Source organism: Aquarana catesbeiana, linkage group LG10, assembly GCF_042186555.1.
Source record: "Aquarana catesbeiana isolate 2022-GZ linkage group LG10, ASM4218655v1, whole genome shotgun sequence".
NCBI lineage: Eukaryota > Metazoa > Chordata > Amphibia > Anura > Ranidae > Aquarana > Aquarana catesbeiana.
The window spans coordinates 87,376,991-87,398,838 of NC_133333.1; positions in this window are offsets into that span (position 1 = coordinate 87,376,991).

Sequence of the window (21,848 nt, forward strand, 5' to 3'; positions counted from 1 at the left end):
CAAGAACTGGCATCGCAACTATTTTGAAGAGGAGGGTATGGAGTTGAAACATAAGCGTATGTATGTATGTATGTATATGTATGTATGTATGTATATATGTGTGTGTTCTGAAAGAAGCCATCTTTTGGATTACGCTCATATTTTCTTTTTGTGGTAATGTGCATTAAACAGTATGTATAACCACATTATCGCATTGTCTAATGCACATCTTCAATGCACAGGGCTAGATTAAGCATTAAAGTGGTGCTCCGTGCTGAGTTCCCTCCCTGTCACAAATTTATCTCATGTGTCAGGAAAACTTCTTAGAAGTTACTAATTCTGATAACAGAGGAATGAAGCACCAGAGAGAAATGATGCATAGAGCTTTGGAGAGAGATAAGTAAACACTACAGCTACTGTATATGTGCCTTGCTCAGATTTCATGACTGAGGTTTGCAAACATTTTAGGCAAAATAAGCACATGCTTAGGGCACCAAGGGTAGGGGTCACTACAGAATTTTCCACCTAGATATCACGCTCTTTTAACTGCTGGAGTTGTTTGAAATTTTTTTGCACACATATTAAAATGTACCTTTTAAGCCTAAAGATTAGTTAAAATCCCAAATATTGTATAGTTTCCAAAAGCAGAGGTCTTGGATAGTGATGAACTTGGGTTCAATTCGAGCAGGACATAGCATTACTAAAGTTCGAGTGTTGAATCCAAACACCGACACAACTGCCAATATGTAAAAATATCTGGTCATTTTCTGGGCTAATAGGCAGAGGATTGTCAAACAAATGGCATGGAGAAATAAGCACTGCCATGGGGGACATGTGCTAAAGCAAAAAAAAAAAAAAAGGTTGCTAATAAATTCTGTTTGGAGAGCAATGATTTAAGTAATGCTTAAAACAAAAAATGCAAAACTATAATAATGCCCTGACTCTGCTTGTGAAATAGCATATCTGTATGATGTATTATTCAACTTACTACAGCAACACTGACATTTACAAAGAAAAATGTATGTTAACATTGGCAGCAAAATGACAGTTCCCAGCCACTTGTTTCTGTTTGTAAATAAATGGCCAGGGATTCTATTTATCTATACCAGACTCTTATCCTAGATGAGGGTATGGTATGGATGTTAGCTGGGTTCCATCTTAATTCATACCTGCCATTTAGGTCTGGTATAACTTCTAAGGGGAACCTCTCACAAAAAAAAGTAAAAAAATAGTGTGGGGTCCCCCTCAAATTTTATACCAGACCCCTAAAGCAAAGCACCTTGACGCCATATTAATGAGTAAAAGGGCCTCTTCTCCACAACACTTGCCCACTGCAGGTGTGTGGGGGGGAGTGTAATCAAAATCTGGCAGTCACTTTAATAATAAGGGAGCAACAGATACTGCCCCCCATGTGAATGAGTTAGGGTTACTCCCAATCAATGAGTAGCAGAGGGCCTGTTTACTGTGCGTGTCCCCTCGGGTTCCTTGTGCATGTTGACACAGGCAGTGTCACCATGTCAAACAGTAGTCAGATGCCAGAAGCATGCACAATGGGTGGCTCCATATAGTACCCTGCAAAAGAAAGGAGCCATCCTGAAAAAGGAAGTGGAACCCTGAAACAGGAAAAGGGGGGTGCCAGCTGTCAAAATACAATAGCCCAGCAAAGGAACATATCTGTTAGCACGGATGAAGGAATGTGTTTGATTTCTTTTGTTTAGCTTGCAGGCTGAACGAAATAAATCTATATTTGCGTGGCAGCTTAAGTCTTTTAGGCCCACTGGCTTGTTTATCCTTCACTTTTTAGCTGAAATAAACTTGATGAATCTGCAGAGTTAACCTTTCAAGTGTATAGAGTGCCTTGCGGCATTTTAAAGATGTACCTGTAGGCACTGGGCCGTTGCACTGTGTCTGCACATGTCTATAGAAGCAAACACTTCTCTAGGCTAAACCTTCTACTGGTCAGGTTCATTTATTTATTTATTTTGGTTTTCAGAGCCCTGGACACACCTTTGGTATGGCTGCCTCCCATAGCTCTTATTTATTTTCTTAATGGGACTGTTGGACTTCTTTTTGTCAATATAATTTTCTTAAAGGCACATACCATTTGGTGCGCCAGAATTTTTTAATTCCTTCTTTAGAAAATTACATAGAACCCCCAAACAATATATTTTTTTTAGCAGAGGCACTAGAGCCTGTATTTGCGCAGTCTTTCAAACGCAATTTGTTTGGAAAAAATACACTTTAATGAATGGAAAAAAAGTAAACACGATAGTTACCCCAATGTTTTGTATATGTGAAAAATGATGTTACACTGATTTTACATAATCACACACATAGGTTGGACTTGATGGACTTGTGTCTTTTTTCAACCTCACCTACTATGTAACTATGTAACTATGTAACACTGAGTAAATAAATACCTAACATGTCATGCTTTAAAATTGTGCAAGCTCATAGAATGGCAACAAACTATGGTATGGAACGCACCCGTGGGACCACTTTTATCTTGTGGAGAATCGCCCACATTAAATAATGCCACCACGGTTATGGCAGCTAGCTGCTGACATAACCCTGTTATTTAACGTCACAGTAATGACATATATTTACTGTGGGCGGTCGGCAATAATGCAGATCAGATTTACTACTCAGAGTCCTTAGTAAACTGGATGAGGATTCTGAAGTCACTCTCAGCCCCCGTTCACACCTGTGCAGCTTTAAACTACTTCAGTGAGATTTTTAAAGCCTGCACATCAGTGCGATTTGCACTGCTGATTTAATTGCTGCATGCGACTTCATACAACAAAAGTCTATGCAAGTCGCAATGAAATCAGCAAAAAGTAGTGCAGGAACCTTTTTCAATGAGTCGCAGCTATTTGAACGGTTCCATTGACGACAATGGGATGTGACTTGTCAGGCTCCGCATCCAGTTCAAAATAGCAGGAGATTTGGATCTGCTCTCTATGGAGTCAGTTCACATATCTCCGCAGCGTGTCCAGTGCATTTTGCAAAAAAACGCTGTGCACTTTTGGTCCGTTTCAGGTCCAAACTCAGCCGGGCTGAAATCACTGGATCCCTGCTGTGAGCCGCATGCACTTCATATGTGAACTGAGCCTGAAACAGCATAACAGCTGTGAATGTATTTGTTTACTTACATAAATCTATTCATAAAATAAGTTGATTTTACCCTTTGGAAGAGGTTTGCAGTTCCAGGACTTAGCTATACAGTTTACATTCGTTGGAATATGCCTGCCCGCTCTGGGATGGGCATTTTTTTCCTAGTATACTTTAAGGATGTTGTTGGTGTTTCCATGTCATAAAGCTGGCAATAAACAAAGCAAATTTCGGTTGGTTCCTGATGATCTGTCCGAAATTCAAGCTGTGGGTTCTGTTGGCACCCTCCCGCCCATCATCCTTTGATCTAAATTTCAAAGTAGCCAGGCAGAAAATTGTTAGCCAAACAACGGCTGCATCAAATCAGATGCGGCCGCTGTTCGGTTATTCTGACAGGCACAGGTACCTTTGCTGTCTGAATACTTCTTCTGTGAAGAAGTAACATGTGCGTGATATATCACGTAGGGTGAGAGGAGAGGCTAACGCAAACCAGAAGTGACATGCTTTCCGTGCTGAGGGTTTGCTGTCCCGCTACTGATCCATCTGATATCAAGGCCCCCAACTTTTCAACATAGCGGAGCCGTCTGGTTTTTGATGGAGGTCCGGAGTGATTATTCCTTTACAGCTTACCCAGACCCTCTGTAGTGGGGGATCATGGGTCTCTGGTAAGCGGCCAGCTTTTATATTTGGTGACAGTGGATCTGACACTTCATACTTTCATCAACAAACTTTCAATACTTATCAGCACTTGGGTGGTCATCGCATTTATTATATGGACTTTCAATATGTCTCAAGATTTGCACTGATGCACATGATTATGCACTTTTGCACATGTATTGATTGCATATTTTTTATGAGCAATTATTTATATGCTCCATATATTTACATGGCTTTTTTCTTGTACCTTATGATGGTCAATTGTCATTTATATTAGTCTATTAGCGCAGTTTCACATTTTCTCACTTGGTTTTATTTATGTTTGTGTTATACATAGGGACTGCAGCTTTCTAATTTGTCTATATTTACCTATGCGCAGTTTTATCTTTTTTCCTTTGTCTGAATACAATAGCCAATGTGGGAAATTTCCTCCTGCTTGTTATGTAAAAGCATGTGTCTGTGTTTTCTCTTTTAAAATCAATTTTCAATGTTTATCTTAATTTTATTTAAACTGTATTACTGTCACAAACAGGCAGACATGCTCACTATACAACGGTACACAGATTTACCTTCAGACTGGTACACAGAATTAAGCTGGCCACACATTGATCAAAATGTGGTCAGTTCAGCAGGGACCTGTCAAATTTCCATCCATGTATGGGCTTGCTGGTTGTACACAAGTCAATCTATCAATCAACTTGTGTACAACCAGCCTGTTGGGTTTCTCCCGATCATTGCTGCCGACTATAACCGGCAATGCTGATCATTTTATTAAGCCTTCAGGGAAGGATTGAAACTGTGCATGGGGAAATCGGCTCATTTTCACCTGATGGATGAACGAAAAAATGAATGATGCATGGCCTGCCATACATTCAGAAAATAGTATATAGTGAAGGACCCATAGAGTAGTCTAATAACTTGATGGTTATTTGACCACCCTCAGGGAGTAAGGCAGCCCATACATTCATCATTTTTTTTCGTCAACCAGTGGGTTGAACGAAATAAAATGATCCCAATCTCCCATCCACATATAGGCAAGTGGCCTACTGTGTATTTAGTTAGCAACCAGCTGCCCAGACCAGGGGGAAAGGGTTTTTTTTTCTCAGTGTATTCACAGGCTTTAGCTGGGGTCCAGCCACCCTCCAATGTTCTAGAAAAGGGAAGAGGCCTGGATCCTAAAGGGGCTCTGGGGAACACTTGGAGAAATGCATGGGGAACATATGCAACTAGAGACTTACTGAGACCTGCGGTCCGCTCTGGAATGCCAATTTACCAGAAGAACCTAGGAACATGGACTTCTCTGTATGTGCATCCACAAGCATGGACTTTTCTCAAGAGACTTCATCTGTGCAGGTAACCTGTGGCAGCCACAGTTAGGTTTAGTTAGTAACAGGATGTTATTGCATGTCATACATGTTGTGCCCAGTTTACATAATAAGTTGATTCAACTGCTCAGAGCCTGGTCTGAAGTTATTCAAAGGGGTGAATAAGAGGTTTTGGAGTATTACTAAATAACTTGGGTCCATAACCACAATATGGGGTATGTGTAACATCTTTATGACAAAGGTTTATTCAACAAGACAAAAAGGAAGAGGTAGTTGCAATGTGTAAGCGCAAGGAGAAACAGCAACCAGTTGTTGGCGTGGTACCTGGTTAGGTGACAGTTCCCTGGTAGCGAGGTGGTCGGTGCTTTGACTGCCTCCCTAGCTATCCATCTTTGCCGGTTACCAGGAGTGGACTAGCATTACAGAGATCTATGGCCTGGTCACTAGGTACAGGAAGAGAAGAGTTGAGTGAGAGAACTATGAGGTCTGCACTGTGCTCGGCAGGACCCCATTCTGTTACCTGGAGTGAGGTAACACAGGTACGCTGACTGGTGAAGTGGGCAGAGGCTCATCCTGTCCCTCCAAATGCAACACATACATCAGTACAAGTCCGTAGAACATGGGAAGAAGCAGCTTAGAGTTAAAAATGAAAAGTTGGGAGGCAACTTTAATGCTTGACTATTCACATGACCGCGGCTCCTGCCTGGTCCGGGGCATTAGTGAGCACGCCTTTGGGCGAAGTGTTTTCCCACATGCAAGCGTTAGTGACCCCATTCAACACCTGGTATAGCCCGAAGGAAACACCCTGGTGTAGGCCTCTCATATGACCCTCGCTTGGCGCCCAACGAGAAAGGGAAAACATAGAGGATGTGACAGCCAACCTATCGCCTTAGCCTTACACACATTCAATGTGTTTGGAGAAATCCTCCCACTGTGCTATTGTGTTCTGATAGGGGAAGATAATAGCCAGTGGCACTGATCAATTGAGAAGAAACCACAGGCTGGTTGTACAAAAGTTGATTGGTAGATCGACTTCTGTATAACCAGGGTGCCCATACAGGATTGAAATTCATCTGGTCCCTGCTGAATCGACTGATTTTAATCCATGTAGGGCTGGCTTAAGCTTCACACTCATCATTGCTCCCTCTCAGCTTTTCTGTCCCTCCTTCCACCTGTATGGGAGATATAGCGGATGAAAGAGACACCATGGGCTTTTTCACTAATGTCTTCGGTGTAGTCCACAGGTCTCTCTGCTTTTAAGATCACATTTGGGACTCTTATTGTGAAAGCAGTCATGGCTAATTCAGAGAAGCTTTAAGAGGTAAACATATTGTGGGGTGATTAGCTCATGGGGATCACCTTTTCTTGAAATGAAGGTCAGCGTACAGGCAGTTTCTTTAAAATCTGGCGGGTTGCCAGTTTTATTTACAGGTGGTTTGCAAAGTCATAAAAATAAACAAAACAGTAAAACAAATCCTTGCCGCCCGGGGCTAAACTAAACAGTACAGTGCTCTCTATACGGTGTGGGGCTGGTCCCCGTCACCCACAAAACAAGAGGTAAAGCAAACCTTCATTTTCAATCCAAAACAGGGCTCCTCCCTCTCAGATTCCCTTCTGAGTCTCAGGCCAGAGCACTGCTGTGCTCTCTTCCTGGTCATTTAAATTCCACCTGAGCATGAACTCAAGTGGACCAGAAGACCCGGACCGGAACCAAGCCTGCTACACAGGCTGGAAAAATCCAGGCCAGATTCTGGTTCAGTCCCTGACAATAGAACAAATGCGAGATGAAATATACCTATAATCAATTACCTCACCTCGCATACCATCACATATCCTCTGCTCAAGCCCCTGCAGCTGAGCAATTGTCCCAAACATACAGTGTATGCGGGAGAGGGCATCTGCATTGTTTTGGAGCTTGCCCAGCCTATGCTCCACTGTAAATTTAAAGGGCTGTAAAGCCAGGAACCACCTTGTCACGCGGCCATTTTTCTCTCTGTTGTCACACATCCACTTTAGGGGAGCATGGTCAGTGACCAGCCTAAATTACCTCCCCAACAAGTAATACTTCAGGGAGTCTAAGGCCCATTTAATAGCGAGACACTCCTTTTCGACAATGGCATAGTTTTTTCGTGCTTGTTCAGTTTTCGGCTCAGGTATACAACCAGGTGCTCCTCACCATCTCTGTTCTGGGATAGTACAGCCCCTAGTCCCACCTCAGAGGTGTCCGTCTGTACCACAAACTCCTTTGTGAAGTCTGGGGTCACTAGCAACGGTAGTACACAAAGGGCCTGCTTTAATCTCTGGAATGCCTCCTCGGCTTCAGGGTTCCATTTACCCATGACTGACCCTCTACCCTTCGTCAGGTCGGTCAGAGGGGCGAAAATGGTGCCAAAGTTGGGTATACACCATCTGCAATACCCAGTAATGCCCAGGAAGGCCCAAATTAGTTTTTTGTTTACCGGTTGGGCCCATTTTTGAATTGCCTCAACCTTATTGGTCTGAGACTTGACCAGTCCCCGGCCAATAACATACCCAAGGTATTTGGCCTCCTCCAGGCCTATGGCACACTTTTTTTGGGTTGGCCGTGAGACCTGCTTTCCTAAGGGAATCTACCATTGCTTGTACTTGGAGCAGGTGCGATTCCCAATCTGGGCTGTGGATGATGACATCGTCCAAATAAGCAGCTGCATACGAGCAATGTGGTCTCAAAGTTTTGTCCATCATTCGCTGGAATGATGCAGGGGCTCCGTGCAGACAAAAAGGCATCCGCTTGTACTGAAACGAGTCCTCAGGAGTGGAAAAGGCAGTCTTCTCCTTGGCCGATTCAGTTAGCAGTATTTGTCAATAGCCTTTTGTTAGGTCTAGGGTTTTTATATAGTGAGCCTGTCCCAACCTGTCCACTAGTTCGTTGACTCGAACGCATCGGGTATGCATCAAACTTAGACACACTGTTGAGTTTCCTAAAGTCATTACAAAACCTGATAGTGCCATCAGGTTTTGGGACGAGCACTATAGGGCTCGATCACTAACTGTGGTACTCTTCTATCACGTCCAACTCTAACATATTTTTGATTTCTTTCGCGACTGCCTCTTGCCTGGCCTCTGGGATTCTATATGGCTTTACATTTACGCGAACCCTGGGTTCCTCCACTATGTCATGCTGGATCATGTTGGTCAGTCCGGGTAAGGGGGAGAAAAAGTCTCTATTTTTTTTTTGTTTTCAAAAGATTTTATTAGGAATAAACAGAAGAATACGTATACATTTAAAGCGAAAGCTACCATTACCTTCAGGGTAATAGAGATGTCATGAAAATTAATGTACAAAGTGTTCCAGCATGTTACAAAATAATAAGAACATTTTATCAACATCACGCTCTCTTGAATTACACTAAGTACTAAAAAGGGGTTATAACCCAGAAGGTTGGATGTGTAATGTCAGCAAAACAGAGAAAAAGAAATGAAAAATAAAAGGTGGAACAAACTTAGTAGTATTAACATTGGTCAGAAACGGTCAGTCTTGAAAGCCTTAGTAGGAACCATGGATTCCATTTGGCATCATATGCCGGAATGGAATCATGTAAGGTATGGAATATTTTCTCAGATATCATCATACTATCAACACGTGAGATAATTTGTGCAAACGGGATCACAGAGGATTTCCAGTGAAGTGTCGAAAATGTAATGAATTTGGAGTCAACCAGAAAGTCCCCTAATTTGCTCAGGTTATGTTGTGTCCATTCCTGGAATGACTCCGGGTGGTCATAGGCTGGGGGAAATCTTGGATCCCCAAGAAAGGAAGCTCCCTGAGGGGTATGAGAGATAAGGTTTTCAAACCTAGTGACACAACCTGATTCTTGGTCGAGATTTCAGGGAGGGAGGGGATAGAGGACCACATAATTCCCAGAAGAAACAGGGGGGCAATAGAGTCTTGTTCAAATTTGACCCATGGGACTTTGGAGTCTTTGATGTTCCACTGGGCTTGTTGTGCATATCTACTGGCTATATAATATAGCCAAATATGAGGGACACCCAGTCCTCCTCTCTTAGTTGAACGGTAAAGATTTCCCTAGCAAATCTAGAGGGTTTGTCCTGCCAAATAAATTTATTGAGTTGTGCTTGAAGGGTTAGCAGGAAGGCTTTAGATATTCTAATGGGCAGGGATCGAAAAAGGTAGAGTAACCGGGGGAGGATGACCATTTTAAGAGCTGTAATTCTACCCAGAAAGGAGATGTGAAGTTGGGACCACATTTTCAGGGTTCTTTTCAATTTAGAGATCATACGAGGGTAGTTAAATTCAAAGAGTCTGCGGAAGTCTCCTGCCAGGTCAATGCCCAAATATGATAGATGGGTTTTCGCCCATACAAAATGAAAGGTATCCTTAGATGCTGGAGCTCTCCTGGAGAGAACCCCACCGGAAGGGCAACTGATTTTGAAACATTGATCTTGAGGCCAGAGACTCCCGCAAAGTCTGACAGGGTTTGTAGGAGATTGGGCAGGGAAATATGGGGGTTAGTCAAGAACATGAGGACATCGTCCGCATACATACAAAATTAGTAGGAAGAGGCACCTTTGGTATAAACTGATATATCTTGGTTATTGAGCGTTGCAATAGCTAGGGGTTCTAGGGCAAGGGCAAAGATCAGGGGAGAAAGTGGGCACCCCTGCCTAGTGCCCCGCCCTACTGAAAAAAAAGTCAGAATAACATCCCGGGATCTTAATGCAAGTTCTGGGGTTAGCGTAAAGGGCACGGAACGCATGTAAAAATTCATTACAGAAGCCCATACGTTGCAGAAGAATGGAAAGATAGCTCCAGGAGACGCTATCAAACGCCTTATGTATGTCTAGGCTAAGCATAAAGTATGTCTAGGCTGGAAGACAGATTCGCATCCTGTATTATGTTAGTGGCTAACCGAATGTTGTCAGTTATGAATCTGTGGGGTATAAACCCTGATTGGAAAGGAGATATCAGGGAGGAAATAATGGATGCCAGTCTGTCCGCCAGAATCCTACTAAAAATTTTTAAGTCATTATTCATGACCGAAATTGGCCTATAATTTTGGGGGAGTAAATGATTTTTATTAGGTTTAGGGATCAAGGACATATTTGCCAGCAACATTTCATCTGGGAAACTACCCCCTTGTAGGACCCAATTAAACAATTGTACCAGGCTGGGGGAAAGAAGGTTGGCAAATTTCTTATAGTATATTGCTGAAAAGCCATCAGGGCCAGGGGCTGAACCTATCTTCAGGGTTTTGATCACGTTAAGAACTTCTGAGGTTGTGATAGGAGCATTGAGTTTCTCTATTTGTGTAGGCGAAAGGGAGGGTATAGAAATGTTTTGGAACCAAGTATCTTCTGCAATAGTTGGCGGAGTTTGGACTGGTGCTAGGAGGGAGGAGTAGAAGTGTTCGAAAATTCGAAGCACCTCTTTGGGATGGGAGGTGGATAGACCGTCTCTGAGGTCAGTTTGTATACATGTGTGGGGCGGGAGGACTGGCTGAGCTTTCTGGCAAAAAGGGTTGAGGTGGTATTGTTATGCAGTAAAAATTTGGCTTTGGACCATCTGAGGGCTTTTTCGGTCTTGGAGGATAAGAGAGAGTCTAGTTCTAGACTCTTTTGGTCTATGATTTTTCTGGTGGACTCCAAGCACAATGTATTGGTGTTTTTGTATAGGCTATCCAATTCCGTCGTGAGGTCAAGGATTTTTTGTCTATGCATTTTATTATGGGATGAGGCGAGACTAATTAGTTTGCCCCTTATAACTGCCTTATGAGCAGTCCATACTATAGAGGGTGGGGTTTCTGGAAGAGCGTTAAATGAGAAGTACTCCTCAATTGTCTTAGCTGTTTCAGATTCTGACACTAGGTCCGAGAGCAAGGCTTCGTTCAGTCTCCAAGTGTGTGGGGTGGGAGCCAGACCAATAAAATCCATTGTAAAGGAAGTTACATGGTGATCCGACCAAACACAAGGGTGGATCGTGGCGTCAGAGGAATTAGCCAATATCATGGGGGTGGTGTAAATATAGTCTAACCTGGCATAACTTTTGTGGGGGTGTGAATAAAAGGTGAATTCTTTAAGACCCATGTTGTGCGTTCTCCAGGTATCAATTAGCTGGTGGTCTACCAGGCCTTGTGTTAGAGACCTGGGGAAGGCCTTGGAGGCGGTTGTGGAGGAGGATCTATCTACTGTTGGGTTAGCCACTAGGTTAAAGTCACCTCCTATGATCATGTGGGGAGAGATCATGGAGGCCAATCTGTCAAAAAAGAATTTAAAGAAGGATGCAGATGCATCATTTGGGGCGTATACGCTAGCTATGGTTATTTCTTTGTTGTGAATTACCCCTTTTATAATGACGAACCTGCTATCCTTGTCTCTATAGCATTGTTTTACCTCCATTGACAGGGAGGAATGTAATAGAATGGCGGCACCTCTGCTTTTGGTTGTGTGGAGAGAGTATAATGATTGAGGAAAATTTCTATGAAGGAATTTTGGGTGTGAAGAATGTGAGAAGTGGGTCTCCTGCAGTAGAAGGATCTTGGCACCCATATGACTATATAGGTCAAAGGCTTTACGCCTCTTTATGGGGGAATTGAATCCCTTAACATTATGGGAAATACAGGTAATGACCATGATGTGTCATAGTTGAACTATCATGACAGAAAGGGTGCAAAATAGATCCTGTATGGGAGGTAAACTGAGATTGTGATCTAGAGCATAGTAAACCAAGCAGGGGTACCGTCATTATCCCAATCAACAAATGGCAAATCTCGTATATACTTAACCGATAAACAAGATCATGAATCTTAGGCATACAAATCTCACTAGTAGAATATAGAAAGGGCCAATGATGTAGGCTGTGAACTGACTGACCAAAAAAAAGAAAAACTTCATAAACATATAAAACAAAAAAAGAAAAAATAAACAGAGTAGCAGAATTCTGAAAAAGGACATAAAGTCAAGCGTCCCAACTGGATCAGGTAGAGTAAAAATTATAACACAACTTTACCTGATAAAAAAAAAAAAAGTTCACAAGCGAGACAACTAGGTCTCGTACCCAGCAAGGCTGCAACGACCAACTAGTGGGGTTACAGATCGTGAAATCTGTAGGGCAAACAGAAAAAGGAAAAAAAACCCCCAAGAAAAAAAAAACCCCCTCAAATAAAAGGGAGGTGCAGCGCCCAAAGTAACAGAAAAAAAAACGTTTGCTGGGTGGGGAGAACATGTCGCGGCTCCGAGGGACAATCACCATTAGTGGGGAGATAAAAAAATTTGGTGCAGAGCATCTCAGGGATATGTAAGTGAAAGTCTGCAGAAATTTCTTCAGCGTATTTGTTCTGCGAGACCCTCTCCAATTTCATAGCGGATCCTCCTTCTGTCTCTCCTGGGTGGTGGGGTTTGCCAAATGGGAGCTGGACGGGGTGTCGATGGAGGGCGACGTATCGCAGCAGCATCCAGGAGGCCTAGCTTTACCAGGATTTCTTGACCTTCTTGTAGGGAGGAAGCTGAAAAGGTGGTATCATTATGGGGAACCAGCAATTTGAACGGAAACCCCCACCTGTAACGGATGTGAGCTGCTTGGAGCACAGTGGTAACTTCTTTCAGGCCTCTACGTTTGTCCAAGGTAGCTGGGGAGATATCTGGGTAGATCTGAATAGGATGGTTGTCCAGGGTAATCCATTGGTTATTCTTGGCAGCCCTCAAAATTTCTTCTTTAGTGAGAAAGTCCTTCATACAGAGGATCACATCCCGGGGGGGCTTGTCATCAGGTGGTTTGGGGCGAAGTGCCCTATGAATGCAGTCACATTTAAATGCTGCAGATTCATAATCTGGGAGAAGTGATTTGAACAAACGAATCACCGCCGGAATTAAATCTGTCTCTGACTCAGGGATACCTCTCAGACGTAGATTATTGCGTCTATTTCTATTGTTGAGATCTTCAACTTGGGCCTGAATCGCAGTAATCGCAGAGATTCATGTTCACGACTGAGGTCATTATAGGCCAAAGCTAGCTCGTCATGTTTGGTTTCAATGAGCTCAGTACGTGAGCCTAAAGCTGCAATTTCCTGTGACAGGGTATGGGAGGTTTTGTGCAGCTCCATTTGAAATTTGGTTGCAAGTCTGGTATACATAGCTTCCAGACTGCCATCCAACTCCGCCTTAGAGAGGGTGGTGTGGTACTCACTGGTGCTGGTCTTGTTTGGAGAAGGATTCTTCTGTACTGGAGGAGACGGAGCCGGAGAATCCCTCCTTCCCGCCGCGCCATCTTGGGACATGCTGTATCGTTCCCGCGTGCGGAGGAGATAGTGGGTTAAGGTGTTCTGAGAGGAGCCCCGAGATTTCCTTCGCTTCGACGGCATGCACCAAGCATATGTGGCTTGAGGGGTGCAAAAATTAGCGTGTTTTTAGCTGTATATGGCCCTCAGGAAGCCTAAAGAGTCCCGGGTGGAGCGGAGCTACAGTGTCAGGCGACCATCTTCCTCAGCGCCGCGCATGCGCCCCCAAAAGTCTCTATTTTTGTACACAAACGCCCTAACGTCACTTTGTTGTGCCACGGACAGGGAGTCCGTTATAGGGACATCAGGTGTCACCGGTACCCGGCCTGTGGGAGGCGGGGATGCGGCCAGTAAAGTCTCTCTGTCCTTCCAGGGCTTTAAGAGATTCACATGATAAATTTGGTGTGATTTCCTTTTCCCTGGCTGGTAGACTTTGTAGTTTACCTCCCCCAACCTTTCGACAACCTCAAAGGGACCCTGTCACTTGGCTAGGAACTTGCTTTACACCGCGGGCACCAGTATCAACACTCTGTCCCCGGGGCTGAAAGTACAGACCTTGGCACCCCGATCATAGACTGTTTTGCTTGTGTCTATCTAGCAAGGTTACTTTGTGGTATAAGCAAGGAAGCTGAGACTTCTGCCAGTGTGTAAATGTGCTTTTACTATACAAAGATGCTGTACATACAAAACTATTACAATATTAGGAATACAACACAAGACTGACAGATATCTCTAACAAACAAAATGCCTACAGTAGCAAATGAACAGCCTATGGTCTATAACAGTACAAATACACTTAAGAGTTACTTAACTTCGGTTACTGTATGTTCGTGATGTCCATTGGCAATGATTCTCCTTGAGACCAGGCACCTTCTTGTATCATGAGTGGCTTCTGATGAGCCCCTAGCTTATGCTTGAATCCCCTTTTATGTGTCAGGCTGTTTACCATAGTTACCAAACAACAGAAAACATACCTGTTTACTGTATCTGTAGAAACAATGGACTGTTGAAACTGTCAATTGAATACAACAATGGTATCTACGTACCCACTGTATGCAGCAGAATTTGTTTGAGAAATATCTACTCAAGCCAAAACCTGACAGTAATCTGATTTCTATGACCAGCTACTATTGTAATATTGTCCCATGTAATGTTATGTCTGATTAATATAAAAAATCATATTTTAACAAACGCAACACATAGACCCTCATCTGAGCCTCCTGGGCTCGCTTCATAAGTTCTCGTACCAGGGGCAGGACAGCTGCGATTCGATCCTGCATCAAGGAGACATGCTCTTTGATGCTTCTATATGGGGTAGCCTCTCCTTCCCATGTTTCTTTGGCGACATCTAGTAGCCCCCTGGGATGTCTACCATATAAGAGCTGAAAGGGGGAATAGCCTGTGGATGCCTGCGGAACCTCACGTATGGCAAACATGAGATCAGGTAGCAAAAATCCCAGTTTCTCCCATCTTCGTCGACCACCTTTTTCAGCATACTTTTCAAAGTTTTATTAAATCTTTCGACAAGACCATCTGTCTGGGGGTGGTAGACAGAGGTACGAAGATGGGAGATTTTGTATAGCTTACATAGTTCCTTGGTAACCCTGGACATAAATGGGGTGCCCTGATTGGTTAAGATCCCTTTTGAGATCCTCACTCAACAAAACACCTGGACTAGCTCCTTGGCGATAGCTTTAGCCGAGGTGTTACGCAAGGGAATGACCTCAGGATAGCGCGTTGCATAGTCCAGGATTACCAAAATATGCTGGTGACCCCAGGCAGACTTCACTACCAGCCCTGCCAGGCCGATGCCAATTCTCTCAAGCGGGACACCTCGATTATTGGTAGAGGAACAAGGGGAATGCGAAAATGTGGCGACGGTGCCGACATTTGGCACTCGGGGCACGATTCACAGTACTCCCTGACATCTGCACACAACCCGGGCCAGAAAAATCTCTGGGCGATTCTCCTTGGTTTTTTTCGATACCGAGATGTCCCCCCATTACATGACCATGGGCCAGGTCTAGCACCACCCTACGGAAGGGTTTGGGAACCAGTAGCTGTTCTACCATGTCCTCTCCCCGTTTTACCACCTGATACAGTAAGTGGTTTTTAAGGGCCATGCAGGGGAGAGACACCCCCCCAATTAGGATCCACCGGTACCCCATCCACCATCTTAACGTTTTCTCTGGCTCGAGTTGCTCGGTACAGAAATCCTCTCTCCTGACCTCTAAGTCGGGTACCAGATTCTGGCTACTCTCATTGTCACGGTCAGAGGTGTTCTCCTGTTCGTTACCCTTGGGCTGGGAGCTAGCTTCCAGGTCCTCCGGCTCCCCAGCCATGACAGGGAAAGGAAGAGGATCTCCGGCTTCCTTGATCCTATCAACAGCATCCCCTTCCTTTTGGCAAAAAGGGTCTGGTGAGAGTTCCCGTATTTCCCCAGCAGGGGGAGCTCTAGCTACAAGCCTCCCTTTGCTCTCCCATAAATTCCAAAAATGGGGAAAATCTCTCCCCACTAAAGCATCATGAAGCAGCGAAGGTACCACCCCCACTAAATGTGTTACACTGCCCCAGGGGGTATCAACCTCAACCACTGCTGTCTGGTAGTCCCGAGTTTCCCCATGGATGCAAATTACCCCAATAGTACTGGGGTGTAGTTTTGTGGGGTTTACACAATCATTCCTGACTAAGGTCACCACACTACCAGAGTCTAGCAGGGCTGTGAGTGGCTTCCCATCCACTGAAATAAGACACATTTGTTTTTCAACGCGAGTCTGACACAATGCAGTACATGCGACCTGTGCAAACAGAGACATCTTTTCATATAAGCATAAACACATTGCATAGGTTCATAATTTATAGGACAGTTTGTAGCAATATGCCCTAATGCATGGCAACAAAAACACCATATATGCTCTACCCCCAGTCCCCTTAACGGTCCCAAAGACCTTCCTGGCTTCTTTGGCCAGTCTCCAGGTCTAGGACCCACAGTCTCATCAGCTGTAATAACAGTCTTATCTAACTTTCCCATGCTCTTGAACCCTAGAACAGTCTTACCAGAACGGCTGGGTGAGCTTGTACCCCTAGACACACCGAAGTGGGGCGTAGGCAGGTTCACCAAGTCCTCAGTAGCAATGTACCTCTCCACTAGGTCCACCAACTGGGTTGCAGTTTTGGGATCCCCCTGTCCGACCCACTTCCTCAGAGCAGCAGGGAGGGCACCCAGGTACCGGTCCATCACCACACACTCCACGATCTGAGGGCCTGTCAAGGTCTCCGGCTGAAACCACTTCCTGGTGAGGTGGACCAGGTCAAACATTTGAGAACAGGCTGGCTGGTTGCTGCAGTAGGTCCACTGATGCACGCGCTGGGCCCGGACTGCCATAGTGACACCCAAGCGTGCGAGTATCTCTGATTTCAGAGTCTCAAAGTCCTGGGCCTTATCCGGTTCCTGATCAAAATAGGCCTTTTGAGGTTTTCCTGTCAGAAATGGGGCCAACAGACCCGCCCACTGTTCTTTTGGCCATCCTTCACGGACAACAACTCTCTCAAAAGTCCCAAGGTATGCCTCAACATCATCGGCAGGTGTCATTTTCTGTAGGTGGTAGGAGGCACGTACCATCTTTGGTTCCACTGGCACAGGTGGTGGGGACCCCTTTTTCAGTTCCACTGCAAACTGCCGGTTCATCTCCTGCTGGGCCGCCTGTTGTGCTGCAGCGATCGCCTGTTGTGCTGCAGCGGCCTCTGCGACTTGGCGGTTGGTTTCCCGCTGAGCTGCATTGGCCTATAGCAGGGCCTTTATCATTTCCTCCATCTTCAGAAATTGCCTGCTGAATCCACCACGCGTGGGGTGATTAGCTTGTGGGGATCACCTTTTCTTGAAATGAAGGTCAGCATACAGGCAGTTTCTTTAAAATCTGGCGGGGGCCAGCTTTATTTACAGGTGGTTTGCAAAGTCATAAAAATAAACAAAACAGTAAAGCAAATCCTTGCAGTTCAGCGCTAAGCTAAACAGTACAGTGCTCTCTATACAGTGTGGGGCTGGTCCCCGTCACCCACAAAACAAGAGGTAAAGCAAACCTTCATTTTCAATCCAAAACAGGGATCCTCTCTCTCAGATTCCCTTCTGAGTCTCAGGCCAGAGCACTGCTGTGCTCTCTTCCTGGTTATTTAACCACTTAAGCCCCAGACCATTTGGCTGCCCAAAGACCAGAGCACTTTTTGCGATTCAGCACTGCGTCGGTTTAACTGACAATTGCGCAGACCTGCGATGTGGCTCCCAAACAAAATTGACGTCCTTTTTTCCCCACAAATAGAGCTTTCTTTTGGTGGTATTTGATCACCTCTGCGGTTTTTCCTTTTTGCGCTATAAACAAAAAAATAGCGACAATTTTGAAAAAAAAATATTATTTAAAAAATTATTTTTTACTTTTTGCTATAATAAATATCCCAAAAAATATATAAAAAACATTTTTTTTCCTCCGTTTAGGCCGATATGTATTCTTCTACATATTTTTGGTAAAAAAAAAATCGCAATAAGCGTTTATTGATTGGTTTGGGCAAAAGTTATAACATCTACAAAATAGGGGATAGTTTTATGGCATTTTTATTAATATTTTTTTTACTAGTAATGGCGGCGATCAGCGATTTTTATCGTGACTGCGACATTATAGTGGACACATCGGACACTTTTGGCACGATTTTGGGACCATTCACATTTATACAGCGATCAGTGCAATTAAAAATGCATTGATTACTGTGTAAATGTGACTGGCATTGAAGGGTTTAAGTGTGTCCTAGGGAGTGATTCTAACTGTGGGGGGGGCGTGGCTAAGTGTGACATGACACTGATGACCGCTCCCGATTACAGGGAGCAGTCATCAATGTCCTGTCACTAGGCAAAACGGGAAAATGCTTGCTTACACAAGCATTTCCCAGTTCTTCCTCTCCGTGAGATGATTGCGGGTATCCCCGATCACACTCACGGAGGTCGCAGCGGACGAGTGCGCAACGGCAAACTGCTTCTTAAAGGGCAATGTACAGGTACGTTAATCTGCCTGTACGTGCCCTTCTGCTGACGTATATCGGCGTGAACCAGTCGGCAAGCAGTTAAAGTCCACCTGAGCATGAACTCAAGTGGACCAGAAGACCCGGACCAGAACCAAGCCTGCCACAGAGGCTGGAAAAATGACCTCACCTTGCATATCATCACAATATATACAGCCAGGTTCTCAAAACTCAGTACTGCCCATAGAAATCAATGACAAATGTCAAGTATGGTTGCTGTCTATGTACATAAAGTATGGCAGTGTAAAGTGTAAATACTATTTTTATATGTACTGTAAAGTGACCTACTTTGTTTTTGGCTACCAGGATGATAGTTTACAGATTCTTTTGTCAGTTCATATGGAGAAGGTCATCCACAATGAATACTATTTCTGGTTATGACATAATAGTTTGTTTACCACCATTCTTCACAACTATGAAACTCAATACTACATTTTTTTTCATCCTAAAGTGTATGTAAGGGCAAACCATTTTTTTTTACCGTAGGAAGGAAGGGAAGAAAAAGTGTTCTTTTGCCGTCTGTTACATTTGGGAGATTTCTCTTCATTCCCTGCACTGAAGACATAACAAAAAATGAAAGGAAATCCCCTTGCAGTGAGGTGAATTCCCACCTTAAGTTTGTCATACACTGGTATATTTTCATACAAGCGTTCATATGGAAAATCTCATCAATACATTCGATAATGCAATCACAGACTTGACAATTTTTGAAATGTATGGAATTTCTCAAAAACCATATTTACTTTTAGAATTTTAATAGGTAAAGAAGAGAAATTTCATTCTGCTCCTTCAATTATTTTTGTCAACATAGTCGGAAATTATTGTTGATATGATCCCATTAACTATTAGAACATTTTCAGATCAAAGGATGTTGGACTGGAGGGTGCCAAAAGGGCCACCCAGAGCTTGAAAGTTGCTCAGTTTATTGCCAACTTATATTTCCAACCATGCATACCTGCCATAGTCATTATTATTCATTTTACGGATAACATTATCCATTTTCATTGCTGGAGTCTCCAAAATATAAGAAAGGTAGTGGGTGATCCAGCCTATTGGCGTCCAACCGAACATGAAATATGATTTATATGATCTGACCTTTTAGATATCACAGTTGCAGCTAAAAAAATTCTGATGAGTGATACAAAGTAAGATGTTATACCTGCTTTTATTTATATAGCCCATTCCTGGATTAATTTCTTCTCTTATGATTCTGATTCTCACCCACTACTACCTCTTCCTTCTATTCTATTTATGTTTGGTCCCAAATGTATGGAAGCCATATATCCAGAAAATATCATACATTTGCAAACTACAGCTGTAATTCATCACAATATTGAGTTTCTGATCTTTAACAGACTATCCAATTTAGAATAAGGAGTAGGGAGGAGATGACAAACAATAAGAAAGGTACGAATGAGCTCTGTAATATTGCATGGATGTGTAAACAAAAATAAATATTCATAAGTATGAAAATGCTTATACATGGGCACACACAGCATGCTGAACCATGCCTTTATTATTCCTTAATGAACCTATGTGGATGGAAATGGTGAGTCAAATAAATGCGCTTTATACAAGATGTGTAATTATTTTCTTTACTACATATAATCATAAAAGAGAATTCTGCCTTCTGTTCTACACGTGCTCTGATTACTTAAAATATGGTAGTCACTGCCCTGCCCTGATTTAACCCTTAGGAATGGGTCCCTGTTGAAACTGAAGATTCCCCTGCAATTCTTCAAAGAATTAATCACACCCATTCTGCTGAGTTTAAATCTTTTGAATCATCACAGTTCCCTACCCCTGTATTATTTTCAGTATCTTCTAATTGCTAATGCTTGTGTATTGATACCCTGGGCCACACGTTGTAGCTTCAAAAACAGCTAACCATCTGCTAAGACTAATGTTTACAATATGTTACATTGGCATTCAAATATTATGTTCAGCATTTGTGTCACAACATGAGCAAAGAGCTATTAAAAGGTAGACAACAGTGTTTGAATAGAGCTGAAACTACACCGGCATATCTATATTTAAATATCTGTTTATCTTCTCCTTAAAAGACTCCACCCATGTATTTGTGTCATAGTCATCTGGTTTCAGAGCCAGAACTGGTCCATCCAGTCCAATAATTGGAGATGGAGAGCTGTCCTATTAATGATATAGGGAATCCATGCCAAGAATGACTTCATAGTCCCTGTTTGGATATATTATTAGACCATTTCTTTACTTGTTCCATAATATAGCACATATCTGCCAGTTAATGTCAGAGAAATCTGTACCGAGTGGGTCCACCAAAGTCTGAAAATCCAGTTTCAAGTAGAACTGTTTTAACACAAAATGGAGGATCAGATCGGAAATTTTAGCCCAAAATTCTACCTTGTTTGGCTAGTGTGGTCCATTGTTTATATGCTTTGCTATGGTGTTACTGCTCTTAATGCTATAGAGATTCTTTCTTCTTTTTCCCTTTTTTTGTATTTTATCTATATTGTAATTTTTATTGTTTTTTCTAGATTGATCTTCTCTATTATATATAACCTATATGAGAAAGATTTAACAGCAGTCCTGATGAAGCAGAAGTCCCATGAAACGTGTTGACTGACATACTTTGTTGAGTACCACACTTTCTTCAGATGTACAATCTGTCAAACTTACTACCCCACAGTTTGTTTTAAGGGACTCTTTTGATAAATAACTTTTGGATTTGTAATAAAATGGATTTTTTTTCTTTTTATTTTGTTTTGTGTTTGTGGCTTTTTAAATATGTGTATAACATTGATTGGGCATACCTAAAGTCCCCTGTGTTGGATAGTATCTTCCTCAATTTGTGCTAAATTATAGGGATGATGCCTCTTAGTGTCACATATATTTGATATGATTAACTGCATTGAGATCCCTTTCTTTTAATAAGTTTGGTGTTATAGAGATTCCATCAAGGGGCATATGGCCACATTGCACAGCTAGTGATCTGTGCCCAGTAGTTGAACCAGAGATACTGGACATTAGATTTCCCTGATGGGACACCTGAAGGCTGAAAAAAATGGGATGCTGACCTTTATAGTGCCACCAATGAGTTATCTTTTGTAGGTGCACGGTGCATTGGAAGCCCTGATTGGCTGAAGCAATTAAGGCTTTGCCCAATTAGGGCATATAACACTATCAGAGCCAGGATTGGAGAAAGTAATGATGACTGTGCCCAATCATGGCTCATTGCTCATAGACCCACCCCACACCATAAAAGGTTCCTTCCCAGAGCAGCCATTACCAGTGTGATATTAGAGTGGAAACTAGGGATGGGTTTTATGTTCGGGTCAAACATGAGTTCGACTCGAACATTGGCTGTTCGCCTGTTCGCCGAACAGCGAACAACTTTAAAAGTCTATGGGAGAAATCAAAAGTGTTAATTTTAAAGGCTTATATGCATGGTATTGTCATA